The sequence below is a fragment of the Macaca mulatta genome, chromosome 16, assembly GCF_049350105.2.
Source record: "Macaca mulatta isolate MMU2019108-1 chromosome 16, T2T-MMU8v2.0, whole genome shotgun sequence".
NCBI lineage: Eukaryota > Metazoa > Chordata > Mammalia > Primates > Cercopithecidae > Macaca > Macaca mulatta.
Genome location: NC_133421.1, coordinates 22116533 through 22131289, shown reverse-complemented (window position 1 = coordinate 22131289; position 14757 = coordinate 22116533).

Genomic DNA, 14757 nt, shown 5'->3' with positions numbered 1-14757 from the left:
GAAGAGCTTGTCTGAGGGTTGAGGGAGACACTTGCAGGCCATTACACATGGAGTCAGGTGGGAGATCTGGCTGAGTGAGATTCTATCATTTTCTGAATTAGGGAGAGGGTGGAACCCAGGAGTTGAAAGAGGGGGCCCTTTGAGAGGTTTGTTCCTGAAAGTTGTCCTGATTCAGGAGGAAGCTTGATGATGGGGTCGCACATTGGGTGTGGAGACCCTGAGACTGCAGGAATAAGCCTCTGCATGGCCATTCTGGAATCTGGGAAAGGAGAGCCAGGGCATACAGATGCATTGGTGTTTCATCTGCCAACTAAGACAAAAAAGTCCAACTAGGTGCCCTGGACTAGGTCGTCTCATTTAAACTTCCCAGCAGGCCATGAGGAGAGAACCTGCATCCTGTTCACGTGGAGCCACTGCCCTTTGGAGATACGATGCCATCCACACCGTGCGCAGTGAGGGTGACCCAGGCAGACGGGCCACTATCTTCACAGGACCTGAGTTCAGGGGAGGGGAATGAGAAAGTGCACACGTAACAAGAAACTCTGTGACCAGACTATTGGTGCACACACAGGCGACGCACCCAGCCCCAATGTGGAGAACCTGCAAGGCTCTCTTGAAGAAGGAGATGGGGACTGGGGCCTGAAAGATGAGGGAGCTTTGCAAGGGGCACAGCCTGCAGGCCCCAAGGGATCCGGGCCTCATGGTCTCTGACCTCAGCTCCCACTACTACTCCCCTTTCTCACTCCACCCCAGCCACATGGGCCTCCTGCTGGTCCTTGTATCTGCAAAGCTGCTCCAACCTCAGAGGCTATGCTCTCTGCCCAGAGCACTCTTCCCCCAGATATGCTCATGGCTCCCTCCCTCACCTCCTTCAGGTCCGTGCCCAGTGATCACCTTCTGGATGAGGCCTTCCTTCCCAGTTCTCCCCTGCCCAACATTTAAATTGCTACCTCCTCCACTTCTGATCCCCTTACCCTGCCCTATTTTTTCCAGTCATTGATTTCTTCTTACACGATGTATGATTTATTTATTTTATCTGGTTTATTATTCATTGTCTCTCCCAGCTAGAATACAAGCTGCATGAGGGCAGGAGTTTGTTTTCTCATTGCAGAATCCCAGCATGTGGATCAGTGCCTGGCACACATTTAGTGCTCAAAACATTTGTTGGATGGGTGGGTGGGTGAATTAGTGGATGGGTGTGTGGATGGGTGGGTGGGTGGATGGATAGGTAAATGGATAAATGAATGGATGAGTGGGTGGGTGAATTAGTGGATAGGTGGGTGGATGGTGGGTGGGTGGGTGGATGGATGGATGGATGGATGGGTGGGTGGATGGGTGAATGGCTGGGTGGATGACTGGGTGGATGGGTGGGTGGATAGATGATTGGGTGGATAGATGGATGAGTAGATGAGTGGGTGGATGGGTGAGTGGGTGGATGGATGGGTGGATGGGTGAGTGGGTGGATGGATGGATGGGTAGATGAGTAGGTGGATGAGTGGATGGGTGGATGGATGGATGGATGGATGGATGGATGGACGGGTGTGGGTGGATGAATGGCTGGGTGGATGAGTGGGTGGATGGATGGATGAGTGGGTGGATAGATGGGTGGATGAGTGGGTGGATGTGTGGATGGATGGGTGGATGTGTGGATGGATGGATGGGTGTGGGTGGATGAATGGCTGGGTGGATGAGTGGATGGATGGATAGATGAGTGGGTGGATAGATGGTTGGGTGGATGGATGGATAGGTAGATGAGTGAGTGGATGGGTGGATGGATGGGTGTGGGTGGATGGATGGATGAGTGGGTAGATAGATGGTTGGGTGGTGGATGGATGGATGGATGGGTAGATGAGTGGGTGGATGGATGGATGCGTGGGTGGATGAATGGGTGAATGGATGGCTGGGTGGATGGTTGGATGAGTAGGTGGGTGGGTGGTTTGGTGGATGAGTGGATGGATGGATGGCTGAGTGAATGGCTAGAACAGTGAGGGGGAGAGGGCTCCAGGTGGGCTAACCAGCATGAGCAAAGGCCTAGAGATGAGAGATCCTTGAGGAATCGAATGAAGATGAGTGAGGCTGGCAGGGGGAAGGTCAAGGGATGAGACCGGAGAGGTGGAATGGCTGGATGATGGAGAGCCCTGAAGTGTGGTAGAGATTGTTAGCAGTTCAATGAGTTTTCACTCATGGGCACACAGCTGCACCTCCTGCCACCCACACAGCAGTTGGGGCCTGAGATCTGCATTCTGCAAGGAGCATGGATATGGGCTCTCTCCAGGCTCTCTCTTTCCCGTTCCACTGTTGAATATCATTGGTTACTAGGCCTTGGGAAGGATGAATCTACTAACTGTAAAGAACACAGGTTGCCAAATTACTGCATTCAGCTTTTCAGGAGAAAAGCCATATGCCACTAATGAGCTCTCACTCTGGCTTGTTATGTGAGAAATACATCTCTGTGGTTTTTTAATCATTCTGCATTTTGGGGTCTATTTGTTACAGCAGATAGTGTGCACTAATGAATACCTCAAAATAGAGTGCTGCCATAACTTGAAACCTCAAATATGTACCATTGGCTTAGTAGCCAGGCAGCAGGGAACATGGAAATAGATGTTGCAGAATGGAAAGTGGGAGACTCACGTCATGCAGAGGTAAAATGTTTGTTAGAGCTGTAGCCTACAATAGCTTGAAGGGCAGACTGGGAGAAGTAAGCCTGTAGCTCCAGAGAAAGGAAGCCAAGTGAGCACAATAAAAATATATGTTAGGCTGGGCGCGGTGGCTCATGTCTGTAATTCCAGTACTTTGGGAGGCTGAGGCGGGCAGGTGATGAGGTCAAGAGATCGAGACCATCCTGGCCAACATGGTGAAACCCCGTCTCTACCAAAAATACAAAAATTAACTGGGCATGGTGGCGGGCGCCTGTAGTCCCAGCTACTCAGGAGGCTGAGGCAGGAGAATCGCTTGAAACCGGGAGGCGGAGGTTGCAGTGGGCCGAGATCGTGCCACTACACTCCAGCCTGAAGACAGAGCGAGACTCCGTCTCAAAAAAAAAAAAAAAAGAAGAAAAATATGTTAGTCATTCCTTTGGTGTACAGTAAGGTATTGTGAGATAGAGACGCACTGAAGCAAGATATAAACAGTGTGGAAATAGAAGAAAGGGAAATACGAAGAGTTTGAGGCCTTGCGGTGTTGGAAAAGTGAACTGCGAACGGATCTCAAATAGCAGGAAATAAAAATGAAAAGGTTTTAAGTAGCAACGGCTTATTAAAACTCTCAGGTCTACAGACGAAGGCCTTAATCCTGCAGCAAGGATCAAATGCAGTGGGTGGTCTTGCCCCACTAATTGTTGAGATGTTCTCAAGGTCAGTGTCAGTAAATAGAGAGACAGAGACATAGGAGATGAGGAAGCTAAGAAATCAAGCTGCTGGAAGATGATAGTAGAAAAGTACCTCGGGTGTGGTCACATGGAACTTACTGGAAGGAAAACTCCCTAAAATCTGGAGGGAATTGTATTGCCAAAGCCACCACAAGCCTGTCATTGTAGAACACGCCTTGGGCCTCCACCCTTGTACAGGCAGGAAAAGAGCTGCAAAAACCACGTGGTCCCCACCTCAGATGTCGCCATGGAGAAAACTGGACGAGGAGGGACCTCCCAGAAAGCAGCGTTGGAAAATCCCTCCATGAGTAGGACAGGTGACCTTCACAACATCGCCCGTCAGATTCTGCAATTGTGGGGTGGGGGCTGCTCTGTGTCCCTGTTCCCGCTTCCCTAATGAGAGCTTTAACTGCCCCCAGCCAGTTCAGAGGGGGCAGGCACTGGATTTTACTTGGAGATCCCAGGATGGTCATAGCAGAGAGCATGGCACGTTCCAGGAGGTGCAGGGCCACAGGCAGAGACAGATGGGGTTTTGGTCATCCCTCTGGGGGAGGGTGTGATAGAAGAAAGAGCACACTGCTATCTCGTTGCCGGAAAGACAGACTGTTGCTGAGACTCATAGTGAATCATTAAAAATCAATTTTCTGACCTCCCTGGATACACAGACTATTTCATAGTCTCCCCCTGCAGTCAGTTGTGAGCAGAGGTGGACTGAGGCTTCTAAGAGTGGGAGGGCCCCTCCCTGACCTCCGCTTCCCCTTAACTGGCTGGATGCAGAAGGGGAACAAGACAGTCGGAGCCTGGGTCCCTGAATCACTGCATGGAGGAAAGCTATCCACTGGCAAGAGACACCTACTTCACACCACAGTGAGGAAGAACCAGACTGAACTGCATCTCAACAATGAAGCATTTCTCAGCCCATTTGTTCCAGCAGCTGACAACGCCCTGACAAACACACAGGCCATGGCCAGGGATCTAGAGTTGATGCTGAGGCTCCACTAGAAGATTCTAAGCAGAGAAGTAGTATGGTTATATGTATTGTTTTAAAAGAATTATTGTGGCTGGGCCAGGCACGGTGGCTCACGCCTGTAATGCCAACACTTTGGGAGGCTGAGGTGGGAGGATTACTTGAGCCCAGGAATTGGAGACCAGTCTGGGTGACACAGTGAACCTCTGTCTGAAAAAAAGAAAAGAAAAAATTTATAACTGTGTCTGGGATGTGGAGAAAGGATGGGAGGGATGAAGGCTAGAGGTAGAAAGGCAGATTAGGAGGCCATGGCAGATGCTAGGTGAGAGAGGATGACTCTTGCACTACAGTTGGGGCAGTAAGGAGAGAGAAAATGGGTAGGTTTGAGAGCTGACAAGTGGCAGGGTCAGGACTCGAACCTGGGTCTGCCTGGGCAGAAGGGGGTGTGTTGAGGTGTGTGTGGTGTATTATATGCATGGCCCCCAGACTCCATCTCTGCTGTGGCCGAGTCAGGCCAGAGTCCAGCACTCCTCACTTGACCTTTTGGCCTGACTGCTATCTTGCCCCCTGTGGGCTCCATGCAGCAACCAGAAAGATCTTTCTAAAACCTCAGTCACATCATGTCTCTCTCCTGCTCAAAAGTCCCCAATGCCCTCTTATTTACTACATGAAGGATAAAACCCAAGGGCCCCAATGCTGCTTCCGCTTACCCAAGTCCCTTCATCACAACTCAGCTGCACTGACTTTGTTTACGTTCGTCAACTCTTTCAAGCTTATTCCTCCCTCAGGGCCTTTGCACATGTGTTCCCTCTACCTGAAATGTTCTTCTTCTACATATTCTCCTAGTTTGACCTTCCTTATCGTTTATGTCTGTTTTAGTTAAAGACATGTTTAGCTGCTAGAAAAACCTAACTCACAAGGCATTTCATTTACCTCATGTATCATGAAGCCTGGAGGATGAAGGTCCAGAGTTTGTGCAGTGGTGCAATGATGTCACCAAAGGCCTAGGCTCTTCTCATCTTCCCTCTGCAGCATCCTTGCTGTGTTGTTTTTTGTCCTCATGCTTCTTGCCTCATGGTCACAAAATGGCTGCTATGCCTCCAGGCATCACATCCATATTCTAGACACTGCCTTCCCTGGCCTCCCCATCTAACGCTGGCTCCCTAGGCACTCTATCCCATTACCCCATCTTATTTTGATCCCATATGACTACCTGGAAGTTTCTCACTTGTTTCCTTGCTTGCTGACAACCTCCTGTCACTTCAGTAAAAGCCCCCCTAGGGCAGGGGCTTTGATTTCCATCTTGTTTTCCATCTTGTTCATTGCCAAATTGCCAGATTGCCAAATCGCCAAAGCAATTTCATTTCCATCTTGTTTACTGCCAAAGCCCAGCCCTGGCACAGCATCTGGCACATAGGAAATGCTCAATAAATATTTGTAGACTGCATGAATAATAAAGTCCCCCAGCTGGCGTGGTGCCAGAAGCAGGACTCAAACCCCAGCCTCCCACCTCATCGGCCTGGGCATTTCCTAGTGTATCCTGGCGCCTCCTTGCCAACTCTCTGTGAGGAATCCAGGCAGTCCTGAGCAGCAGCCAAACCCTCAGCAGTCTCCAGCCACATGAATACGGAACCTGTGTTTTGAGGCCCAGTGGAGAGAGGGAGAATCCCACCACCAGGGTTTAGGGAGCGCTTCCTGCTCACAGGTGAGCATGTCCTCAGAGGCACGCCAGCTGGCAGGCCTTCCTGTGTAGTGCAAAGCCCCAGGTGTAACGGCAGCCCTTAGCTGCTGGGAAAGACCCTCCCTTTTCAAGGATCTTCCAGTCACCTGTGTAGCTGAAGTAGGGCTCAGCTCCAGGCCAGCATGCCCCTAACTCTAACAAATGCAGAGCCCAGGCGCCGAGATGTAGGGGGGCAGCCAAGTCTATCTAGAATTGTATTATCTGCTTTGGTTTTGGTCTTCATTGTATTTACTTTTGCAGTTACCTGCACATGATACAGGTGTTCCATTTAGGTGGCTGCATAGAACTTCCTTTTTAAAATTAACTACTTATTTTTCGAGATGGAGTTTCACTCTGTCTCCCAGGCTGGAGTACAGTGGCACAATCACAGCTCACTGCCGCCTCAACCTTTAGGGCTTAAGCAATCCTCCTGCCTCAGCCTCCTGAGTAGCTGGGACTACAGGCATGCACCACCACTCCCGGCTAATTTTTTTGATATTTTGTAGAGACAGGGTCTCCCTATGGTGCTTGGGTTTGTCTTCAACTCCTGGGCTCAAGCAATCCACCTGCCTCAGCCTCCCCAAGTGTTGAGATTACAGGCGTGAGCCACCACGCCTGGCCAGTTTCCCTTTTAAATAATATGTTTCAGTGTTCAAAGAGTGAACCCACTTACGAACAATATTAAGAATGGATGAAGGGTCCAGCATGATGGCAGGGTTCATCTCTAAGCAGAGAGAGGAGGTGCAGAAGCAGGGGCGGCTATTCAGGACCACTGCAAGCTCACGATGTCACTGGGGCCAGAGCCCAAACCACTTACTCCTCGTCCAGTGCCTGTCAGCCCTAAGATCAGAGATGCCTGGGTCAGTCTTGGGCCAGATGACCCATGTAGCTGACCACCATCACACCATCCATGGCAACATGTTCCACGTGGACAGGCTGCCTTCCAGAAATGGCCTGTCCTGCTGAGGTCGTGTTAGTTTCCAGGAGCAGGGAAGAGGGTGGTGCTGCAACAAGTTTCCACGCCTGCCCCGCTGGGTGCCCTGGCACAAGCATACAAGTGACAAGGGGCAGCACTCATAGCCCTGGAAACAGGACCCTCTGCGCTTTCCACAGGAGCTCCACCTGCACTGGAGAGTAAGGACAGCCAGGCCCCACAGCTGCACAGTCAGGAGGGAACCAGGTGCTGCTCACAAAATGCCTGCATTTCCATATGAGCATTGCGTTTAGAATTTACTGCACAACGGCCAGGCGCGGTGGCTCACATCTGTAATCCCAGCACTTTGGGAAGCCGAGGTGGGTGGATCATGAGGTCAGGAGATCGAGACCATCCTGGCTAACACAGTGAAACCCCGTATCTACTAAAAAAAAAGATACAAAAAATTAGCCTGGCGTGATGGCGGGCGCCTGTAGTCCCAGCTACTTGGGAGGCTGAGGCAGGAGAATGGCGAGAACCTGGGAGGCGGAGCTTACAGTGAGCCGAGAGTGCGCCACTGCACTCCAGCCTGGGCGACAGAGCAAGACTCCATCTCAAAAAAAAAAAAAAAAAAAAAAGAGAGAGAGAATCTGGAGTCTTGCCATAGCATGATCAACATATTGAGTCCCCTGCCACTTTTTCCTAAGATGATGATGCTTTTTATTTTTCTTGAGGTTTATGATGGGATCAAATGGAGATGGAAGGAAGGGTCATGACTGGGCCTTGGCCAGGGGTGACCAGTAAGACTGACAGTGCTCCTTTCCGCTGGGATTCCCCAGGATGGCATTCTGCTAATCCCAAAAGCAATGTGGTAAGGTTTCCAGATTGACAGTTCACTGAGGATTACATATTAGGGCTTCCTCACTCCAGCCTGGGCGACAGAACAAGACTCCATTAAAAAAAAAAAAAAAAAAAAAAAAAAGAATTTACTGCACAAATAAGCCTAGCACAAAGCAGTGGTCATAAGTATTAGCTGAAAGAAAGACTTTTGAGTGAAAAAAATGGAGAAAACTACACTTTTTTTTTTCATTAAAAACTGGTTAGCTGGGTGTGGTGGGGCACACTTGTAGTCCAGCCACTCGGGAGGCTGAGGCAGGAGGATCGCTTGAGCCCAGGAGTTCTGGGCTGTAGTGTGCTATGCCAATCAGGTGTTCACACTAAGTTCAGCATCAACACGGTGGCCTCCTGGGAGCAGGGGACCATCAGGTTCACTAAGGAGGGTTGAACCGGCCTCTGCTGGAAACGGAGGTCAAAACTCCCGTGCTGATTAGTAGTGGGATCGTGCCTGTGAAGAGCCACTGAACTCTAGCCTGAGCAACACAATGAGACCCCATCTCTAAAAACAAGAGGGGGAAAAAAAAGAAAAATGAAAAATGAAAATTAAAAAATAAAAATAATAAATGTATCACATCACACCCCTCCTAAACTCATTTTGGTCCCTGTAGCCGAAGGATGTCAGAGGACAGCTCAGTGCTTCTCCCTACAACACACACTACCCTGTCTCAGCTGACCCCAGGATGGGCAGAAACCCAATCTGAGCTTATACCTAGGAGAGCAATTCCCCCAGACACCACCGAGAACATTCCAGAACAGATAAGGATGGGAGTTTGCTGGGAGGATACACTGACCTGACAGGCACTGGCCCACTCTATAGACAGCAGTCTCTGGGCCTCCCCTGCTCTCTCTGGGGAGCCCTGGGCTCCCCTCACAGTCTCTCAGGAAACCCCTACCCGCCATCACCTTCCTTTTTCTTTTCTTTTCTTTTTTTTTTTGAGACAGTGTGTGAAAAAGTCAGGCTGCAGTACAGTGGTACAATCTCAGCCCACTGCAAATCTCTGCCTCCCGGGTTCAAGCCATTCTCATGTCTCAGCCTCCTGAGTAGCTGGGATTACAAGTGCATGTCACCACGTCCGGCTAATTTTTGTATTTCTAGTAGAGTTTCACCATATTGGCCGGCTGATCTCGAACTCCTGACCTCAAGTGATCTGCCTGCCTCAGCCTCAGAAAAAGTGTTGGGATTACAGGCGTGAGTCACTACACCCAGCCACCTTCCTCCTTAACTCTCACCCACCACCAGTGCCTGGCACAATCCCCTGTACAGAGGACCAAGCTGGAAGAAACCTTCATAATTCAACATTTTTTTTTTTTTTTTTTGAGACAGAGTCTTGCTCTGCTGCCCAGGCTAGAGTGCAGTGGCTCAATCTTGGCTCACTGCAAGCTCCGCCTCCCGGGTTCATGCCATTCTCCTGCCTCAGCCTCCCGAGTAGCTGGGACTACAGGCTCCTGCCACCATGCCCAGCTAATTTATTATTATTATTATTATTATTATTATTATTTTAGTAGAGACGGGGTTTCACCGTGTTAGCCAGGATAGTCTCCATCTCCTGACCTCGTGATCCGCTGCCCTCGGCCTCCCAAAGTGCTGGGGTTACAGGCGTGAGCCACCACGCCTGGCAATTCAACTCCTTTTTAAAGGAGAGAAACCGAGGCCCCAGGGTGGGGTGATAGGTTAGTTAGGGGCAGGTGGGACAGAGACCCAGGTGTTCTAAGCCTCAATGCAGGACTCCTGGGTGCAATGAATGCATGTGTGCTAGACCTGGGAGGCCTCTAGCAGCAGGAAGGAAGCAGGAAGAGCCAGCAGGAAGAGCAGCAGGAAGGAAGAGGAAGAGGCAGTCGCCCTGGCCTCACATGCACAGGCCCAAGGGGGTGCCTGACAGCAACTCCAGGTTGTGCCCAACCAAGGCTGCTGTAGACCGGTTCAAAAATGTGCAATGTCAACACAGCTCTGACTCCCGCCACTCTGAGCTGCCAGGGAAAATTCCAGAGTGATCTGGCTGGGAGCCTGTGTCTGGGTGAGGAGAGAGCGGCTCCAGGCAGGAGCTGACAGAGGTGACGAATCTAATCCCTTCTACTGAACTTTCACACAATAGAGACACAGGTGTGAGGGTGACAGGGCCCCACTGCTTCCCTCAAGATGGGGGTGATCAGGTCTGGAAGACTCTTGGGGCCTGTTAGGAGGGCCTTTGTAACCTCCTAATCTCATCCACTCCCAAGCCAGGCATGCAGGCCCTGGACCCAAGGGCTCGCTACGCTGAAACTCCCTGCTCCAAGTCACCTGCCTGAATGTCTCCACAGGATACACTGCCTCTGATGGCCATGGGGTTTCTCCTTACTTTTGGGCTGATGTTCTCATTCTGTCACTTTGCAGTGGGTTGAATGGTGATCGTCAAAGTGACATGCCCAAATCCTAATTCCTAGAACTCATGAGTGCCACTATATTTGGAAAAATATCTTTGTAAATATACTTAGGTTAAGAATCTTTCATTATGATGATGATTATTTTGAGACGAGATCTCACTCTGTCACCCAGGCTGGAGTGTAGTGGTGTGATCTCAGCTCACCGCAGCCTCGACCTCCTGGGCTCGAGATCCTCCCACCTCAGCAACCCAAAGTGCTGGGATTACAGGCATGAGCCAGCACACCTGGTCAGGTTAAGGATCTTGAGATGAGGAGATCATCCTGGATTATCCGGGTGGCCCCTAAATCCAACAAGTGCCTTTATACGAGGGAGGCAGAGGGAGAGTTGAGACCAAGAAGGCTGACGTGCGACCATGAGGCAGAGCTTGGTGTGACGAGGCCACAGATCCAGGCAGGCCGCAACCAGAAGTGGGAGAGGGAGGGAACATCTCCCCAGAGCCTCTTGGGGAACATGGCCCTCCCAGCACCCTGATTTCATTCTTCTGAACACATGCTTGCTGTCTGAAGTCACCCCATTTGTGGTCATTTGCAACAGTGGCCACAGGAAGCTAAGACCTGTCGGCCCCCAATCCATGGAAGCAAATTCCCAATTATTCCCATGCCCCAAGCTGTTCTCCTTCCCTGACATCTTTCTTGCCTCTCTCTTCCCACTTACCATCCTACTTCTTCTGACTCTGCCTTCTCAGGCCACATAAGTCCAGGAGGCCTGGGGACCTGTATCCCCTCATCTCCACCAATTCCTATCTTCTCAGGCATTTTCTTTTCTGTTTTTTTTTTTTCCCCCCCCGAGATGGAGTCTTGCTCTGTCACCCAGGCTGGAGTGCAGCAGCATGATCTTGGCTCACTGCAACCTCGGCCTCCCGGGTTCAAGCGATTCTTCTGCCTCAGCCTCCCAAGTAGCTGGGACTACAGGTGCCTGCCACCACGCCCGGCTATTTTTTGTATTTTTAGTAGAGACGGAGTTTCACCATGTTGGCCACGCTGGTCTCGAACTCCTGACCTCATGATCTGCCCGCCTCAGCCTCCCAAAGTGCTGGGATTACAGGCGTGAGCCACAACACCCGACCTCTTCTCAGGCATTTTCTCCCAACTCCAACCCCAAACCACGAGATGAGATGCAGCCTCAAAAGGCAGATTCTTACTCCATCCAGAAGAGCAGAGATGCCTTGGGCGCTGGCAGGGAGGCAAGGGCTGGTGGGACAGGCATTTGGTCCTGGCTCTGCTGCAAGATTGCAGTGGGGCTCCGGGGTCATCTTAGGACCTCCCTGGGCTTCGCTGGGTTTCCTCTGTGGAAATGGGAAGAGTCGCACCAGATCCCCCTGAGGCCACTCTGAGCGGCAGTGTTCTCTCTAAAGAACTGGAAGAAGTTTCTAGGAGTCCATGGGTTTCAGGATCTGTGAGATATGCTCCAAGTGCAAAACCCCACAGATAATTTGAAAGAGTTAGTATGAAGAAAAAGAATGTTGGCTGGTCGCAGTGGCTCACGCCTGCAATCCTGGCACTTCGGGAGGCCAAGGCGGGCAGATCACGAGGTCAGGAGATTGAGACCATCCTGGTCAACACGGTGAACCCCTGTCTCTTCTAAAACACAAAAAATTAGCCAGGCATGGTGGCGCGTGCTTGTAGTCCCAGCTACTCAGGAGGCTGAGGCAGGGGAATCGCTTGAAACCGGGAGGCAGAGGTTGCAATGAGCTGAGATCATACCACTGCACTCCAGCCTGGGGGACTGAGCAAGAGTCTGTCTCAAAAAAGAAGGGAAGGGGAAGGGAGGGGAGGGGAGAGGAAGGGGAGGGGAAGGGGAGGGGAGGAGAAGGGCAGCAGAGGGGAGGGGAGAGAAGGGAAGGGGCAGCAGAGGGGAGGGGAGGGGGAGCTGAGGGGAGGGGAGGGATGTTGGCTGGGTGCAGTGGCTCATGCCTATAATCCCAGCACTTTGGGAGGCCAAGGCAGGTGGATTACCTGAGGTCAGGAGTTTGACACCAGCCTGACTAATATGGTGAAACCCTGCCTCTACTAAAATCACAAAAATTAGCCAGGCGTGGTGGCGTGCGCCTGTAGTCCCAGGTATTCGGGAGGCTGAGGCAGGAGAATCGCTTGAACCCGGGAGGCGGAGGTTGCAGTGAGCTGAGATCGCACTGCTGCATTCTAGCCTGGGCGACAGAGCAAGACTCCGTTTCACAAAAAAAAAAAAAAAAAAAAAAAAACGAAAGAAAGAAAAAGAATGTTAAAATATCTCACTCAAATTCCTTTTTTCATTATTATTATACTTTAAGTTCTAGGATACATGTACACAACATGCAGGTTTGTGACATAGGTATACATGTGCCATGTTGGTTTGCTGCACCCTTCAACTCGTCATTTACATTAGGTATTTCTTCTAATGCTATCCCTCCCCCAGCCCCCCACCCCGCCGACCAGCCCTGGGGTGTCATGTTCCCCGTCCTGTGTCCCTGTGTTCTCATTGTTCAACTCCCACCTATGTCTCACTCATAAATTCTAATTGACTACATGAAATGACACTTTTTGGATATATATGGGATTAAGTAAAATATATTATTAAAATTAACTTCAGGCCAGGCGTGGTGGCTTATGCCTGTAATCCCAGAATTTTGGGAGGCCGAGGCAGGTGGATCACATGAGGTCAGGAGTTTGAGACAAGCCTGGCAAACATGGCAAAACCCCATCTTTACTAAAAATACAAAAATTAGCCAGGTTTGGTGGTGCATGCGTGTAATCCCAGCTACCTGCAAGGCTGAGGCCCAAGAATCACTTAAACCCGGGAGGCGGAGGTTGCAGTGAGCTGAGATTGCGCCACTGCACTCAGCCTGGGCGACAGAGCAAGACTGTCTCAAAAAGAAAAAATGATAATTTCACCACCTTTTAAAGTGTTGCTACTGGAAAATTGTGTTTGTTTGTTTTGAAGACAGAGTCTTGCTCTGTCGCCCAGGCTGGAGTGCAGTGGCACGATCTCAGCTTACTGCAACCTCCGCCTCCTGGGTTCAAGTGATTTTCCTGCCTCAGCCTCCCGAGTAGCTGGGACTACAGGCACACGCTGCCACTCCCGGCTAATTTTTTGTGTTTTAGTAGAGACGGGGTTTCACCGTGTTGCCCAGGTTGGTCTCAAACTCCTGACCTAAAGTGATCCACCCACCTCAGCCTCCCAATGTGCTGGGATTACAGGTGTAAGCCACCATGCCCAGCCGCTACTGGAAAATTTTAAAGGACCTTTGCGAGTGGCACAATATCTATCCTGTGGCTCTCTGCGGCGGTCTCCCTCATCTCTGTCCCAGTCATGCCAGGGCCCCTGGCATATGCTCTATGGAATGATGTGTGGATACTGCCCAGATATCTCCAGGACCTGCTATTTGTCAGTCTGGGCTGGGGAGGGAGACCAGCAAGGGGTCAGAGAGTTTGGCTTAAGTGATACCCAGGTGAGCCCGGGGGTTCCCATGGCTGCGATGGATTTTGCTCTCATGGTCACTTTTTTCTTTAAATTTAGGTGAAATTCACACAATGCACCATTAACCATTTTAGACTACAATTCAGTGGCATTTGGTGCATCCACAATGTTGCACAGCCATTGCCTCTACTTCCAAAACATTCTCATCCCCCAAAAGAAACCTCATTCCTCCCAGAACCCATCCCCATTTTCCCTCCCACCCCCAGGCCCTGGCAGTCACACATCTGGTTTCTGTCTCTGTGGATATGCCTGTTCTGGACATTTCCACATAGTTACACTCACACAATATTTTCTTTTGTGTCTGGCTTCTTTCACTTGGGACAATGCTCTCAAGGTGCCTCCGCAAGGTCCATGGACCAGAGCTCCACTGCATCATGTGGCTCACACTGCATCATGTGGCTTCACCTCCTTGTGTATATCCATGTATTCATGGATGCCTGGGTGGATGCCCCTCCTGGCAATGGTGAGTGGGGTGCACAACCTCTGAGCAAAACCTACGAGACCACCTGGGTGCTCTCAGTGATAGCTGGCCCTGCCCATTCCTTTTGCAACCTCTAGGAATCCATCATCCTACTGGGGTTCCCTTTTCCCTCCAGCCATCATCTAGGGCGGGACAGGATTGAACATAGCGTCAGACCTTCATTTCCATCGCCTTCCACTCAGAGTCAGCAATGTATCTGGCCCCAGCTCGGATCTGTGTGTCCTGTCCTCTGTGTCTTGGGCCTCAGGTTGCCAGGGAAGCTGCTCCCCTTCAGAACCCGTGAGCGTGGTCCTCCACCAGCCTGCTGCTCCCCAACCTGGGGACACAGAGCCATGTCTTCACCCTGCACTGTCCTTGTCCCAAATCAACCTATTATCTTCAGCTCCCTCTCAGTCTCGCAGCTTCTCAGAAGAGGCACAGGTGAGGTGAGACAAGCCTGTCTTCATTTTGAGGCCTTGATCCAACTGGGAACAGGGGTGCTACGGGCCGAATTGTGTCCCCTTAGAATTCCTATGTTAAGGACCTAACTCC